We start from the raw sequence: 14,987 nt of genomic DNA on the forward strand, positions 1-14,987 counted from the left end.
AGCGCATCCTGATTTCTGAAAATGCCGATGCCCAATGTCATCGTAGAGGGCATGAAAAATCCAAAATGCCAAAGTTTAGTAACACGAATAAAAAAAAAAAGTAAATAGTTTGAGGAGAAACATAAGCTTGCCAATGAGGATACGGAGTGGCAAGGAATGGCTAAGGCCCTGGCCTATGTTCATGACTAGTGGTTCAGTTTTACACCACGATCTAAGGCCCCCCCCCCTGGAAATTTTAGTAGAGTTAAGCTATCATCAAAAACAAAAACTACGCTCGCCACCTATTCTATTCTCCCTCTATGGGGGTCGTGCATCCCCTCGAGGGAGAATAGCCATTGGCCGACGGGATCCCAACGTCGGGCTCATGACAGTTGGGATTCCGACGTCGGTGTAATGACTGTCGGACTCCCGACTGTCTGTCAGCCATCCAGTACCCGAGTGGGTGAGCGTAGCTAGCCACTGTGCCACAGTGAGCCCACAAGGGGCTTTGTTGCAGAATAGTCATACAGCTACCTCGGTGCAACCTTTTGGCCTAAATACCTAAAAGCCTATTCACAGATGTACAGTACACCTCTCCTCACCTCTGCACAACCTACTCACATGTCTGAGAGCAGCAGGAAGAAGCTGGATGTAGACAGTGCTATTTTTATAGAAAAATAAGTTCAGGAACTTTCTGGGGTGGAGTGGGTGAAGATGTGAGTGGAGATTTTGCGGGGGGTGGATGACTCAAAATTTGAGGCCTTTTAGCACCCTGAGTGAGACTTTTTGAAGTGCCCCCCTCCCCCGGCCCCCGCCACACACCGTGATGCCCATTATACATCTGCCACACACCGTGATGCCCATTATACATCTGCCACACACCGTGATGTCCATTATACATCTGCCACACACCGTGATGCCCATTATCACATCTGCCACACACCATAATCCCCATTATACATATGCACACACAGGTGATGCCCATTATACATATGCCACACACGGCGATGCTCATTATATATATATATATATAGTGCTGCTTTCGATCCCGATGCCACAGGGTCGAATCCTGCATCAAATGCAGCAACACTGTTCGATTCAGTGTCATTTTCGAATCGATTTGCACTATATACAGTAGTCCAAATCGAATCGAAAATTACACTGAATCCAGACGTGTGTACATTGCAATAAGGTGGGTATTCAATCCCGAATCCGACTGTCTGGTCGTTCCCGACAGTCAGATTCACATACGTTTTTGACCTTCCCGAAAGTAACTCTACAGTCGGTATTCAATGTTCCGATTGTTGTGTGTCGGAACAGCCGCGTTTTGTTTCTGACAATTCAGATTCGACTTTAAAAAAAAACGGAACATGAAAGCCTTCAATGCTGTAGGAATGGCAACATTGAATAGGCTAGCGCTGTTATTTCCGCTAGTGGAAATAGTGGCACAGATGAATATGCCCCTACTTGGGATAAATATTCACCATAGTACATGCGATTGTCTCAGAAATTTTGGTCTGTTATTAAGAATTAGGATTGGTAGTAAAAGGATATTTGGGGAGTATTTAATCCCGGACTAATTTTTTGTTAGGTGAAGAAAACTGAAAAAGATTTGCCTAAATCGCGAGAGTTTTTAGTACAATTTTACCCATGCTATTTTACTTTGTTTTTGAGGGGCGGGGGGGGGGGGGGGGGGGGGGGGGGGAAGCATATCAGCATGAGCGGAAACGGGCGGGGGGTGGCAGGGTGCCGTAAAAATATCAGAAAAAAATATATATTTATATTAATAAATAAAACATTCCCTGTACATTTTTGCGAGAATAAATATATATAAATATATATACACACTAGCAGTGTGTCAGCGCTGAAGTTCGGGATGCTGGGGGGCTAAAGAAAGTGGCTTCTCTTACTGGGCAGAGTTACTGGGCATGACAGCAGGAGGCTTGGCTGTGCAGCATGATAGGGTGTGTGGCCATAAGGGGTACTAAATGTGCAGGGCTTGTGCAGAGGAGGGTGGGGGGTAGGGCTGGTGCAAGGTCCCCAGCAGCCTAGGAAAAATGTTAGCTTACCACCCCCTGCCGGGATGGAGGGAGCCCAGTTGAGAGTAATACAACATGTGGAGGGGGAGGAGGGACGACATGGGGAAGGAAGGGAAAAAAGTGACACAGGACCTGTGGAGATGGGGGGGGCGCAGACCTGCAGACATGGGGGGGGGGGGGGGGGTGTGACACAGAACATGGGGTTGTGACACAGGACCTATGCACATAGGGGGGTAGAGAGGCTGAGAAGGGACATAATACCTAGGGGTGGGGGAGACACAGGACAAAGGCACATGGGGGAAACTGGGTAGGGTGAACACCTGACCTGAACATATGGGGGCGGGAGAATGAGGGGAGGAACACAGTAATGGGGACATTAGGAGAGAGGAGTGGAAGGAGACAGGACTGGGTACATGACACAGGACCTGTGGACCATTGGTAAAGATGAGCCACCCAGGAGTGTCAGGACCGCAGACTGCAGTATACTGTATATACATATATACACACACACACATAATTGCACAGTACACAGTAAATTGGCTAAACAGATTGTTCCTTTTTTTTTTTTTTTATATACTTTCCCTTACCTGGATCTAGCGTGCACATAGAGGCGGATGAAGAGAGGAGGGGCCAGCTTGATGAGGAGCTCAGTTCATTTGTGGCTGAGCCCAGGGGAGGGGCCATCCATGTATAGTACTGTATGGGCTTTTCTAATTGTGGAGCACACACAGCACTTCCTGTAACAGGGACTTGTTGTGGATGTCACCCGATAGCTCCGCCCCCAAAACGCCGCTGAGGTACTGTGTTTATTTTATCACTCAGACTGTCGGCTGGTCTGGAGCACTACCATGAAAGAGTCACTGTGACTGGAACATGGGAAGAGGGGGGGAGCGGTAACACATAAGTTGCTGCTAGGCACTGCCCCCGCTATAATTTTATGAGGCACATGATTGCACCGACCAGTGAACAGGCAGTAGCGCCAGCAGTAGTGAACGAACGTCCGTTGTGCGGCTGCATGCACGGAGCAGAGGAGATGTGTGGTACTTCACTTGACTGTCACATCGCTCCTCTGCTCCCCTCCAACGGCACCTGTGACACGGCTATGTGTGAGTGAAGCAAGGTTTGGGGGGATAGGGGATAAAGCAGGCTAACTAAATATATATATATATATACACATTTCATCTGTGCCCCATCTGCCCCCCCCCCCCATATTGAAAATTGATTGTGCGGTACAGTGCGGCCCCAGACCCTTTTTATAAGACCCGTTTTTATAATGTATGCAAAGCGGTGCGGCCCCCAGCCCCCCCTCAGGTGTACTTACCTCGGCTGTTGGTACTCCAGTGAGTCGCTCCTCCGCGCGCCACGTGCCTGCTCAGCCGAATCCTGTCTACTCGGAGTCTCACTCAGAGCAGCAACAGGCAGCCTTGCGATTGGCTGCCTGTTGCTAGACTACCGACGTATACCAGTCCCGGGCCGGACAGGATGCATTGCAGAGTGCAGGCAGGGAATGTCCCGGCATCCGATTCCACACGCTGTAAGTCGCTTTATAATACCAGTCCTAAGCTGCCACCCACGAACCCCGCGTACCCTCCTTCCCCCACACGGCGCACATATGTGTAGATATATATTTTAAAAAAAAAGTTCAATATGTCATGCCGGGCAGACGGTGGCATCGGGCCCCTTTAACCTCTTGGGCCCCGGTGCACTGCACCGTCTGCACCGGCGGTAGTTCCGCCCCTGTGCTGGATGTATCGCCCAGGCTAAAAATCAGCAAGGGGATTGAATAGGTGAATTGAATTTGCCCTAAAAATGGGCAAAAAAGTGCAACATTTTACGAGATTGATTACTCCCCTTTGTTATTCTTCCATTTAGTGGCTGACTGTAAATTTTTCTGGGATGCAGTCAGCATCCCATATGTCAGGATACTGGCATTTTCTATCCCGGCACCCCGATCTTAGATAATCAAGGCTGACTAGCATGCAGCCGCTGAAGGGGGGTTAAGTTTAAGCAGTAGGGAGGGGAAGGTTAAAGGTTAGGCTGCATGTATGGGGGGTGGGTTAGTTTTAGGGGGGTTACGGTTAGGCAGCGGGGTGATGGGTGGGGGATAGGTTTAGTTTCCAGAGTACAGGGGTTAGGTTAAAGCGCCAGTAGGGACGGTTAGTATCAGTCTAACCCTCACTCCTTAAAGTGAGGATTGGGGGGGGGGGGGGGGGGGGCAGGTGGAGGGAAAGTATGCTTACCTGACCCATTCACTCCTTTGGGATGTTGACGTCATCCATATTTTTTTCAATTTGCTGATGGCCAACCAAAGTGGACAAGTTAAGTTGGTCAGTCATGATGGGGACATGGCCATAGGAAACAAATCTACATTATGGGAGCATTGTTCTTTTTGTGACCTTAACTTAAAGTTACCTATATCTGTACTATCTGGAACTGTCCACTGCTGTACTGCACAACTTTCCCACAATGCGACCTGGTGCTCTAAATAACTAAAGGTGCACAACTGAAAAGGGGGTGTGGTCACTCCTGAGCTGTTGGGATGCCCCTAGAAACTCATCTGTCTCCACTGCCAGCTTTCATTCTGACAGGAGTCGAGTGCTGCACAGTAATATCACAGTGTAAAACCCTGTTCCATGTCACTGCAAAGGAGCTAATAGGTGTATTTAGTAAAAAATGATATTATTGTTACCACTTGTTACAAATCTTAAATGGTCCTCCAACCAATCAGCTTCTGTTATTTTTCAAACACATGACAGGAGCTGATAAGTGATAACACAAATATCAGTCTTTATTAAATATGTCCTTAAATTGGGACAATTGGGTGCTACACTTCTATGTACTATAGCTGCAACTCAAAAAGAAAAATTCCTACTGTATTTACAAATGTTTTGATTCTCCCAAAATATGACCCTGCATTCTGTATAGCATAACAATGGCCCTAATTCTGATCGGTGCGGCAGGATCCGATTATGCGGCCAGGACCGTGCGTGCGAAACCCCGCCTTCCATACGGATCGCCAACTCCGTCCGTACGCGGTAAGAAGCTGGCCGAACAGACCGCACGTGTATTTTTCACGGAATACGCCTCCTCCATCTAAGGGAACCTACCCCATCATTCGATGGTCGCAGACCATCGAATGCAGGACCGAGTGGTCCACCAGCTCCCGCAACCTCAGACCACACGGACATTTTTCCGTACAAAAGCAGGGATCTGGGTGGGCAGCTGACATCCGGCGATGTCATATGTCCGCCCCCTACACGTGCGTCACGGCCGCATTACCATACATACGCCCAGCGTTTGCATGGGAACGCCCATGAAACGCGGGGCGTATGCATATGGTAATGAGCCCAAATAGCCCTTCACGCCCCTCTCCACCCCCTGTTCGGAGTGTTCACATATCATGCGGGATTTGGCCGTACGCCCCGCTCGCACATGCGCAGAGACCAGTGGCGTAAGTTCGTCCCAGTTGCCCGGAGGCAAGATAAATATTGATGCCCCCCCCACACACACACACACACAGGACCTTACATACATGCATACATATATTTATATATGTATGTTATGGAAATTATGATTAAAATAAAGAAAGTGTGACATTTATGGTCCTGCTAGGAGGGGGAGTCAGCCACAGCAGCGATAAGGGGATATGTGGCTTCAAGGAAAGAGGTGACACTCGTGAAAAACATGTATTTAAAGTGACATCAACAGTTCGGGGAGTTCACCCTTCATCAGGATACTGTGCAACTAATGCAAGTGAAATAGTGTCTTACCCACATGATGTCTCCTAGGCGTCTGTCACAGCCATATTGCCGACAGCTCCACTTCATCCATCGCCGGTCGCGGGATTCCACTTCCGGTTTGTGTTTGTTTATAGCGTTGCTGCAGCTATGCTGACGTCACTTCTGCCCGAAACGGAATCCTGGGACTGCCCAAGGAGGGGGTGGGGCTGAGGGCAGCAACAGACGCCGGGGAGGACTCACAAGGGAAATACACTATTTATTTGTTGCATAGTAACTTCCTGATGACGTTCTGAGAGTTTACATTCATCAGGATATATATATATATATATCTACAGTATATATATATATATATATATATATATATATATATATATATATACATACATATTATTTTGGATATGCGGCCCTTTTGCTTGATCGCACATGTCTGGATAAAAGGATATATATATTATAAAATATATATATACAATATAAAATATATATATACTATATAAAATATATATACTATATAAAATATATATATACTATATAAAATATATATATATATATATATATATATATATATATATATATATATATATATATATCTATATAAAGACCAAAAAGACACACTCTCCAGACTGTTTGATGCAAAATAAAAAGCTGTGTATTTGTATTCACATAGGCTGTAGGAACCTGCTGTGTGGTCCACGCTGTGCTTCACCCCAAATGGATGCCCTTGTTGCCTAACTCCTGAGGAAGGTCCTTTATGGACTGAAACGCTAACGTTGAGTACCCTTCTTTTTACATTGATGTCTATGTGAATACAAATACACAGCTTTTTATTTTGCATCAAACAGTCTGGAGAGTGTGTCTTTTTGGTCTTTATATACATGGACTTTGTTTCTTGTAAGGAAAGTTCTGGACGTCACCCCAGCGGTTGAATATTTTTTGTATGGAGTGCGATCTTATTGCATATATATATAGATATATCTATATATATATAGATATATCTATATATATATATATATAACACTCCAATAAGCAGCGGCACTCAGAGACTTGTAGACGGTGAAAAAAACGTGGATTTATTGTCTACATGTTTCGGGGTACTTCCCCGTCTTCAGTACTTCCTGAAGACGGGGAAGTACCCCGAAACATGTAGACAATAAATCCACGTTTTTTTCACCGTCTACAAGTCTCTGAGTGCCGCTGCTTATTGGAGTGTTATGCATTGGGCTGTTTGTCTATACTGAAGGCACCAGAGCAAGTTAACCCTTGGAGGGTCCGAGTGCCGGGTCTACGGAGTTGCTATATATATATATATATATATATATATATATATATATATATATATATATATATATATATATATATATAGATATAGATATATATATATATAATGTATTTTCCAACAGGGTATTCTTACTGCAGAGTGCTGGCCAGGCTTTTACTGAATTATCTCTCACCCTCACTGCTGCTGCAGCGTCTACCACCCTACGGTGCTTCTATCTTCAGTGACTGTCAGTCACTCTCTCACCATTGCCCGGCAGCAGCTCCCGTCGCTTCAGTGTCTGGCTTGCTCACTCGCACGCCGGCGGATGTCAGGGGACTTTCGCAGAGGTGAGCAGCCAGCACAGGAAGGTGACACGCGGTGATGCGCCGTTGTGCACAGGGGGTAGGGGCACTCATACCCGGCGGGGGGGGGGCAAGATAACTGCGGCACGCGATTAGGCATCGGAACATCGGAGGCAATAGAGCCTGTGCCCCTTTTAAGCCGGGCGCCCGGCGGCAGATGACTCCATTGCCTCCGGGAGTTCCGCCACTGGCAGAGACGCCTTTGCACATGCGCAGACACAAAACATCGGCGGCCCGAACGCACGCGGATATATCCGCACCGACCAGAATAAGGGCCAATGTTATGTGATCCTGGGGTCCCTATACAACACCAATTGAATTGGCTCCTACTAATATGCTTATGCTTCCACTAGCAAAGGGTTAAATGTCTGAGTAAATTCCCAATCTGCTTCACCGATACTCTCCAAACCACTGAAACATTATCTCTTCCATTGTACCATCATTATAATCAGTGCCGTGCCAAAAAAATGACGAACTCTCTGTAAACTGGCTCCATAGCAGACAATAATAATCCTATTAGTGTAATCCCTGTAATAAAATTGGGAATGTATTTAAAGCAAAATGTACTGTACTTTTGGGGTTACAGGAGCTTTGTAATACTGTAGGTTAGGAATAGTTGTTGGGTGGAGTGTCATCAGTTATTATAACATAGTTATTATTTGTACCACAAAGTTCATTTTTATTGACAATTCTTGTACTTATATTGTTTGTCACAGGTTTGCTCTTTGTATTATGTCTCATTAGGATGTAATGAACAAGGATTTACATATATGCATAGTGACCAGTGATTAGAATAAATGTAACTGATTTATGCAAATAGAGTGGAGTATTATAGCAGAGACTAGGACACTATCTGCATTATATAATAGTCCCTAGCATGCACCCTATATCAGTAGCGCACGCAGGGGGGGTTTCTGAGTACCCAGAAACCCCACCCAGGAGTCTAAGGACCCTAGGCTTAAAGCTGAGGGTCCCCTCTTTCCGAGGGTACAAGAATTTTAAAAATCGGCCCTTAGGAACTGGAGATATCTGACCTCAAATGAGTGGTCCCCATCCAAGCCTGTTAATTGCTCTTCCCAGTCAGATATTTCAGGTTCTGTCTGACTAATGGTGTGTACACACGTTAGATGTGCCTTAAGATCCTATCCACGATCTGATCAGATATGATCGTGGATAGGATCTTAAGGCACATCCGATTTGCATCCTATCTTGACTATATAGTGCAGATCTGCACTATATAGACAAGGCAGCCAAGACTTTCTGGCTTCCGATACGTGGACGCGCATCGGGATCGGATCGGGATCGCAAGGGTTAAAACCCTTGCGATCTGCATCCGATGTTGATCCGATGCCGATCCGATGTTGACTATATCGTCTACATCGGAAAGGAAATCGGACCATGTGTACACAGCATTAGAGTTTTTCTGAGGGTATATTCCAAAAGCTGAGACTCCCCCCCTTTGATGGACACTAGTAGCTTGTCTCTACTGTTAGCAGAACCAGAAATATCAGCCTTCCAGCAGCTGGTTACTGCTCCAGCTCCACACACCTGGTATGTAGTTTTAGTTGCTCGTTGGCAGATTGCTCTGCCTCCTGAACCCTGATCCCCTAGTCCCCAATATCATTTGGTAGGTGGGATTCTCTAGTTTTTAATTCCATTCAAATCTAAGAAATCTATTTCTGGGAACTGGAGATATCTGCAGTCAAGCAAGCTGTCCTCCCACCAGAAAATTATGAATAATAAGCCCACTCCACTATACACCCCATCTCTGCATATTAAACATCCTCTACCACCCTGGAAGTTAAATATCAGGGCCCCTTCATTCAGCCCAATGCCCCCTTCTACCACCCCATCTCCCAACATCTGTGCAGTAAAGGGGTAATAAGTGGAAATTACTGATCCAGGCCCTACATGCTGAGCGGTTGATATAATACCCCCTACCACCCGCGGGACATCAAAGCTTCCCCCACCCCTACCGCTGGAGGATCGGTAGGGGCCCCAATACTTTAACTGACCCGGCATATACTGGGTCACCTAAGTGTCCATCTCCGTGCTTTGCTCTGCCCCACTGGAAACCCCCTTCTGAAAATCCTGCGTTTGCCCCTGTATATTGTATGTCTTTATTAGAGATGTGTCCATGTTCATACTGGCTGCCACGTGTGTATGCGATTCATGTAGCATATATACCTTTCAACTCAAAAGCTGATTATGGGCACGTCTCTATATACAGTATGACTAACATGCTCTTTATTGAAAAACAAAACCTATTTGGATGCATTGTTACATGCATTGTAGCAAAACAGGAGCATGGAGATGTTGCATCTTATATATTATTGAAGTGTTGTGGGCATTCCACAGGCATGTTGCTTCTAGTGGTTGCATACACAAATGCTAAATTGTTCACAAAGGAAGCCATATTTATATGGCTAAATACACCTGCCATAGGGTTGATGCAAGTTTTGATGGTTTGTCTGGAAAGGTATGTTAGCATATTGGCGCTGAAAAAGTATGTCTCAGTCCTTTTACATCCAGGTGCACAGGTGTACAATATTCATAGGCAAGGTTGTCCAGAGGTGTACTGGACCACCCCATTTACCTGCTGGTGGGGGGAGCCGAGAGCTGCTGGAGGGGGGAGAGCGGCACCCCAGGAGCACAGAGTCTCTGTTAGCATACAGAGACCCTGCGCCCCTCCCATGATGGCAGCCACCTTTTTAGAGACAGATGCTAGAGGTGCGGATTCCCGGGAGTTCTGCCTGCACTCTTTACCCTACAAGCTACCCCAAGCAATGAGCATGTAACCCCTCCTCCACCCAAAGCAACAAGCATGTAACTCCCATTGACAATAAGCAGGTAATCCACTGTGGCAATGAGCATGTAATCCCCCTGGGCAACAAGGATGTAATACCCTATGGCAAAGAGCATGTACTACCCCATGGCAATGAACATGTAACACCCCATGGCAACAAGCATGTAACCCCCCTGGGAAACGAGCATGTAATATCCCATGGCAATTAGCATGTAATACCCTGTGACAATGAGCATGTAATTCCCATGGGAAAGAGCTGTAATCTCATCTGGGCAATGAACATTTTACCCATGTGGCAACGAGTGTGTAACCTCCTGGAAATGAGTGTGTAACCCCCTTAAGCAATACACCCCTGGCAACAAGCATGTAACTCCTGTCAAGGGAGTTGGATGGCCCATACACTACTGTGATACATCCCAGTAGTGTGTGGGCACCTTCAGACCTATGAAAGCTTTGTTAGTCAACCCTACATACAGTATGTAGTAGGGCGACCAATCCCGGGATCGGTGGGATCCTGGGATTTGACCCTAAAATAGGCAAGATTTGAATCCCAGAATTGGACCTTCCATTCCTGGGATTCTGGGATTAGCTTGCACATGCGCACTCTAACACCGGACAGCGTCTCATGCTCAAACACTGTGTAGTCCATGACTGTGTGTCTCTGTGCAGCGTGACATGGACAGAGGTGACATTGCCCAGCCTGTCCACTATACTCCTCCATCTGCTGCACCTCTCTGCCCCATCCATGCTTCTCTACTCACCCCTCCGCTCCTGGCTTCACCTCTTACCCAGCCGCATCTCTCCACCTGCGGCACTTCTATGGCTGCCGCACTGCTCTCAGCCACACATCTCCACCCGCTGGACCACCTGCCGCACCAGCCACCGACTAGCACAGATATCAGGGTGTTGAAGAAATGCTCTGGGCAGAGGCGTAGCTACCATAAGGCAGCCACCGCGGCTGCTTGGGGGAGCAAGCGCCAGCGGGGCGCCCCCGGTGCCCGGGCACTCTGGTCAAACCCCCCCTTACCCCTCCGCATGCCGCCGCCACCACATTCAGTCCGGCACCGCAGATATCCTCCGGGCTCCGTCTCCTGCAGTAATGAAAAATGTCACGACAAAATGGCTGCCCCCTAATAGCAGACAGTTTTTACGGATGCTAGAGGAGGCCGCCGCCTCCTCTAACATCCCTAAAAAAACTGTCTGCTGTACGGGGGCAGCCATTTTGTCGTGTCATTTTTCATTACTGCAGGAGACGGAGCCCGGAGGCTATCTGCGGTGCCGGACTGAATGCGGGGCCGGCGGCGGCATGTGGAGGGGTCAGGTAATTTTTTGGCGGGGGGGCCCCACAATATTAGTTACGCCTCTGGCTCTGGGATTGGCCACCCTAGTATGCAGGTTAGTAGCAGTGAAGCAAGCGTAGCAATTTTCAGTTTTTAATCATAAAATGAATAGGCATGAGGCAAACAGATTTAAATGAAATAAATTAGGTACTGTCCTTTATTTACAGTCCCGTTTTACATCATCCAACTTTGTTATACAGTACACGTTACAGTGTTATCACGTGACACACAGCTGACCCTATCAGGTTGTAGGATTGCTACTCTCTCAGCTGAATGGTCATCATAACTTTCCAGGCTTTTCGTTTGGTTTAGTCACTATTACAAGCAGGGACAGTTTAATAAAAATAAATGAATATAGGATTATTTCCCTTGGGGTCAAACTGTATTTTAAATATCCCAGATCCTCAGACATGCGACTAATAAAAGAGAAGAACTGCAGAGAAAAGATACAAAAGAGCTTGTAAGCAGTAATTTTACAATTAAAATTTAAAAGCCTAAAACACGACATACAACAGGAATTAATAAATCATTCAGCTTTCCAGATGACTAAACTGAATAATTGAAGGAGTTTCTGAGTGCAAGAACATAGGGTCGGCACATCAGGTCACCGTTCAGCAGTTCCATCCAGTGGCTGTGATTGATGAATTAAAAACAAAATATGGCTCTGATTAAACTGTAATACAGGATCAGACAAGAGAAATGGGATAAAGGAGTGATTGGATGTGAGCTGCAACAAGAGAAGTTTGGATGGTATTTTGGAATGGCTCCAAGTTATAATTGTAGGCTTTTGCAGCGGCGCTGAACGGGTTAATTTCCACAAAGGAGAGTTTAGAATCTTACCCCTTTCTATATATTTTATAGATTTATTTTTCTTACTGACCGCAGCTGTGATTTTGAGTTTTTAAAAAAAACCACATCATTTAAAAAAAATTATCACACGGATACATTTTGGTACTACTGAAAGAGAAGCTTAGGAAGGAGTACAAAAAGTTCATGGGTTATGTGCCCTGTCTCCTTAATAACACAGCAAAGTGGCCAAATCACTGTCCATCCAGCTGTAAAATCCCCATGAGTTAAACTGCAAGCTCGCTCAGTGTCTTCTCGTGCCACTAATATATCTTCGAAAATCAAGCCAACACAATCAGGTCTCCATCAGACTCGTCCAAACTCCAGAAAACCAAAATTACCTCTGGCTGAAATTCATTTAATTGTTCATTGGCCAACAGGCTTGTGTTCCTATAGGTATCAGTGCAACAAATGGTTGCCGAGTGTACAGTTCAAAACCTCGATATTACACAACCCTTTCTTTTTAAGCACCGTTATTAGCTCTGTCAGAACCAATTTGTTTTCAATTGAGTAAATATTTTGCTCAATTGAAACTAGAGTTTGAGTCATTTGTCCTTGCCTAAAAGTTAATCGGTTTTATATACAGTAGTAGCAGATCATGTAAATATTGATATTAAGGAGGTTCAAGTATCTTACATATATAATCATTGTGAATTTCTCCTATCATCTATTTGGAGTCGTGTGTCAGAAATATGTCAGTTTCAGACTGATTTGAACCACTTAACCATTTGTTATAACCACAATTGGCGCCGGATTGCTCGGAATGTTGATCTAGGCCAGGATTCCATCTTATTGAAAAGGTGACTGGCGTATTGTCCAGTCACTAGAACAGTCTATTCTATCTGAAAATAGTTTTTTTGACGGGACTAAATGTCCTGCAGAAGTAAATCTGTTTCTTATAAACCTATTAAGGGTGGAACCTACAATGTTTCTCTTATTTTCCCAAAAGGCTTCTGTGTTTTGGTATTTCAATAACCGACATGTTTCTTGGGGGAAAATATGATTTATTTAGTTGAAATACAAATATTATGCATATATTAATAGAAAATATTTAAATTACATTTTCAAAAGTTTCTCATAATCCCTACTTAAAGAAAAAGAGCAAAGAATATGGGCGGTGAATCCTATGAAGTGCTAATAACTGGTATACCAATGCATCTGTGTACCAATACACTATGGAGAAAAGCAGCAGGACTCCTGACAATTTTTTATTGATGGAGATCAATATTTTAGGAGAGAGTTCAATTGGGAAGATTCCTAACTGTCATTTTTAATCAAGCAGATAAAAACTTTGTTGTTTCATAATGGAGAACAAAATAGTCTTTCGGTTGTAAAAACAATTTTTTTTAAAACAAATAAAACTTTTGGACTAGTAGCTACATTCTCACTGATCGGGATGCCGGCTGTCGGTATTACAGCATCAGCATCCTTTCATAGTTCCGCCGCCAGTGTTTTGATGACAATCAGGATGCCGGCATTGGTATACTGAATGCCGGCACCCTTTGAGTCGGGGTGATAACTCCATCCCGTGAAGACTAATACATAGTTAATACACTGCTCAAAAAACTAAAGGGAACACTTACATAACACATCCTAGATCTGAATGAATGAAATATTTTTATTAAATACTTTATTCTTTAAATAGTTGAATGTGCTTACAACAAAATCACACAAAAATGATCAATGGAAATCAAATTTATTAACCCATGGAGGTCTGGATTTGGAGTCACACTCAAAATGAAAGTGGAAAAACACACTACAGGCTGATCCAACTTTGATGTAATGTCCTTAAAACAAGTCAAAATGAGGCTCAGTAGTGTGTGTGGCCTCCACGTGCCTGTATGACCTCACTACAACGCCTGCTGATGAGGTGGTGGATGGTCTCCTGAGGGATCTCCTTCCAGACCTGGACTAAAGCATCTGCCAACTCCTGGACAGTCTGTGGTGCAACATGGCGTTGGTGGATGGAGCGAGACATGATGTCCCAGATGTGCTCAATTGGATTCTGGTCTGAGGAACGGGCGGGCCAGTCCATAGCATCAATGCCTTCATATTGCAGGAACTTCTGACACACTCCAGCCACATGAGGTCTAGCATTGTCTTGCATTAGGAGGAACCCAGGGCCAACCACACCAGCATATGGTCTCACAAGGGGTCTAAGGTTACTACTGGCAGTCAGGCTACCTCTGGCGAGCAAATGGAGGGCTGTGTGGCCCCCCAAAGAAATGCCACCCCACACCATTACTGACCCACTGCCAAACCGGTCATGCTGGAGGATGTTGCAGACAGCAGAATGTTCTCCTTGGCATCTCCAGACTCTGTCACATCTGTCACATGTGTTCAGTGTGAACCTGCTTTCATCTGTGAAGAGCACAGGGCGCCAGTGGCGAATTTGCCAATCAGTGTTCTCTGGTAAATGCCAAACATCCTGCATGGTGTTGGGCTGTAAGCACAACCCCCACCTGTGGACGTTGGGCCCTCATACAACCCTCATGGAGTCTTTTTCTGACCGTTTTAGGATGGGCTACACTACCTGAGCCAGTTCTGTGGGTTGTAGATGCCGTCTCATGCTACAACTAGAGTGAAAGCACTGCCAGCTTTCAAAAGTGACCAAAACATC

Source organism: Crinia signifera, chromosome 7 (genome assembly GCF_055691185.1).
Source record: "Crinia signifera chromosome 7, ASM5569118v1, whole genome shotgun sequence".
Taxonomy (NCBI): domain Eukaryota; kingdom Metazoa; phylum Chordata; class Amphibia; order Anura; family Myobatrachidae; genus Crinia; species Crinia signifera.